Raw genomic sequence first — 2,906 nt, 5'->3', positions numbered from 1 at the left:
TAGAATCTACAACGTAAATGCGCCACCCACCATGAGATATAAGTTCTAAGGTCTCAAGTATAGTTACAACGGCTGCCCCACCCTTCAAACCGAAACGCATTACTGCATCACGGCAGAAATAGGCAGGATAGTGGTACCTACCCGTACGGACTCACAAGAGGTCCTACCACCAGTATATTTTGTGAGTTCACGCATTCTATATCTGATTGAAACTTGAGTATTGTTTTTTCTTCATGGAATGACTTTTGTAGGTCCTGGTGTCCACAAAACACACAATGCACGACATGCGCGTGAGCCGCTTTAACAATTTATATTTTGGAATGAATTTCCTTATGGGACAATGCGGAGGAGTACCCTAACCGGGAAAAAACGTCCGTAACGTAAGATCTTTATTAGTAATGCACACAATGTAGAACTTAACTTTGTAATAACGTACAAAAAATAACATTTTTTTTATCATTCATTGGCCACGATCTCAGAGCGTTCGTTTGCGCAATAGTTACACTAAATAGCTCTTATGCAAGCAACCGTGAATGAAGTGTACAATAAGTTCCCACGCTACCGAATGACCGTGGGATGTTGCGAAACCTCCAGTTTTATTTTCTTTATACCTCGAATAGAAGTTAAAATTAATATTTTTATAATAAGGAACTTCGTTCCTATCCGATGTCCCACGACACTACACATCTTTTTTCAAATACATATTGACCGATAGTTACGGCAAAGCGTGTCCGACATTCACGCTTTTAGTATATATTATCATTATTTCTGTATACATATATTATCATTTTTCCTTTTAAATTATCATTATTCATATTATCACGCACAGTATATAATATATTATAATCTTAAAAACCAGAAATATAACGTGGACGTTGAGTTTTTGCGAATGGAAACATCTTAAATAACAAAATAAGGAAAATGTGAATATCTTATAGAAAATATACAGCGTTGCTCCTTGATGAGCAAGATTAATGAAGCAGAAAGACTTTGATCGATCGTGGTTTTACCTAATAAATGTCTCTAGATTCTTCAGAGAACAACAAATCCCGGTAGAAAATCAGATTTTATCGTAATAGACTTATTACTTCGTACGCATAATCTGTCACTAGCCATGAACGAAGCACCGCTATTGTCTTCAACCCGCTTTTCGGGTCACGCTCTAATTGTTCAAGAAATAACAAGTTATCGGCTTTTTGTTTCACGGGATCGAGTCAAGTATACAAAGCTAAGTAAAATATGTTGTTTAGGGGCAACAATGGCGCTAAAAATAAGTAAATACAGCGAAAATAATCAAATTATTCCCTATATCCCTTTCTTATTTAGCACAAATTAAGTATTAGCACATTTTTTTAGGTAGATAGGCAGATAATGTTACGGCCTATCTAGTTTTTTTACTGTAAATTGATACAACGTGCACTGCGATAATGATCTCAAGGCAAAATCTTAATAATATTGAATAAATGTTGTCCAGTCCCGTCAAAATGGAACGCAAGTGTGACGACAGATCAGCAGTGAAGACTCGCGTGAAGTTATAAGGTACCCTTTTACGTGAATTCATAAATTTAATAAGTTTGTACAAAGTATTTTCTTCGGTTTACGCGAGTCGTTGATTTAATTTTTTGCCACGCACCATTCGGCTTTGGAATGAACTCACTCCCCTTTACGGTTTTTCCCGAGCGCTATGGCATTGAAGTCGTCGTGGTCTAAAGGATAAGGCGTCCGGTGCATTCGTGTTGATCGATGCACCGGTGTTCGAATCTCAGGCGGGTACCAATTTTTCTAATGAAATACGTAATCAACAAATATTCACGATTGACTTCCACGGTGAAGGAATAACATCGTGTAATAATAATCAAACCCGCAAAATTATAACTTGCGTAATTACTGCTGGTAGGACCTCTTGTGAGTCCTCACGGGTAGGTACCACCACCCCGCCTATTTCTGCCGTGAAGCAGTAATGCGTTTCGGTTTGAAGGGTCCACTGTGGACCACTTACCATCAGGTGGGCCGTATGCTCGTCTGCCTACAATGGCAATAAAAAAAATTGAAACTACTTTACCGTTTAATCTTAAGATATTTTTTTATATTTTTATCATATTTAATAATTCTAACGTTTCATTTGTTAAATTTGTTTGTTTTCAAATAAAACGTAAAAGTCTAGATAATTGTTTTATAGAAAAATAAACGGAAGTTTGTACTAGTAATACTAATCTTTATTTAGTAATAATCTGTTTTTTAGGCCTATCTAATTACCACTAGCCTCTATTGGCTGTTCTGGTTTCACTGAGGGCTTAAGGCGAGCTCATGGAGCTCAGCCGGAGACGCTTTGGTAACATCTGCCCTAGCAAGAGTAGTTTCTTCTTGAAATCTTCCACTGGATCGGAATCGCAAACCACTGAAAAGATCTGGCGAGAAGCTCAATGGGTTGTGTTTGGATCAAGTTGCATTTCAAACTCAAGACAAGTTCGACGAGAACAGTGACCGGTGCTTGGAGAGACCGAATTACTGAGTGTGGATCGTCTGGATCCAAAATGACGTATTTAATGTGTGTTCTGACATGTAATTTGACAATATTCAAATATCGACGAATAACAAACACCTCAGTCGTCCGTGATCACAAAACTGTAAAGTATTTGAATCGTCCGTAATAATATGATGACAATAAAAAACCCGAGAATAAACCGTAAAAGTAACTTTTGTTTGTATGTATCATACCTATATGATGTTGATGAACATAACGTTGGATTAAACTGCGGCCAATTTTCCTCGTTAGATGTACACAGGGTACGTTTATCTGTTAAGTATTTAATTAATGTAAATAGGCATAGTGCTCCATGTACGCATTCCTTATATTTAATAACAAAAAAAAATCTCATTTGGGGAAGTAACCTGAAAGGCAAGTG

General features: G+C 37.1%; 1 long non-coding RNA gene across 1 annotated transcript; it reads left to right on the top strand.

Annotated features, from left to right (window-relative positions):
* Positions 1–250: 250 nt before the first annotated feature.
* LOC101743110 (uncharacterized) lies at positions 251–2,696 on the top strand. Its single transcript, XR_005245051.1, has 3 exons — positions 251–380; positions 1,357–1,539; positions 2,243–2,696. It is a non-coding gene; the product is annotated as an uncharacterized LOC101743110 (long non-coding RNA).
* The last annotated feature ends 210 nt before the right edge of the window (positions 2,697–2,906 follow it).

The sequence above is a fragment of the Bombyx mori genome, chromosome 9 (assembly GCF_030269925.1).
Source record: "Bombyx mori chromosome 9, ASM3026992v2".
NCBI lineage: Eukaryota > Metazoa > Arthropoda > Insecta > Lepidoptera > Bombycidae > Bombyx > Bombyx mori.
Note: the sequence above shows the minus strand (reverse complement) of the source record. Positions and strands in the feature narration are given on the sequence as shown.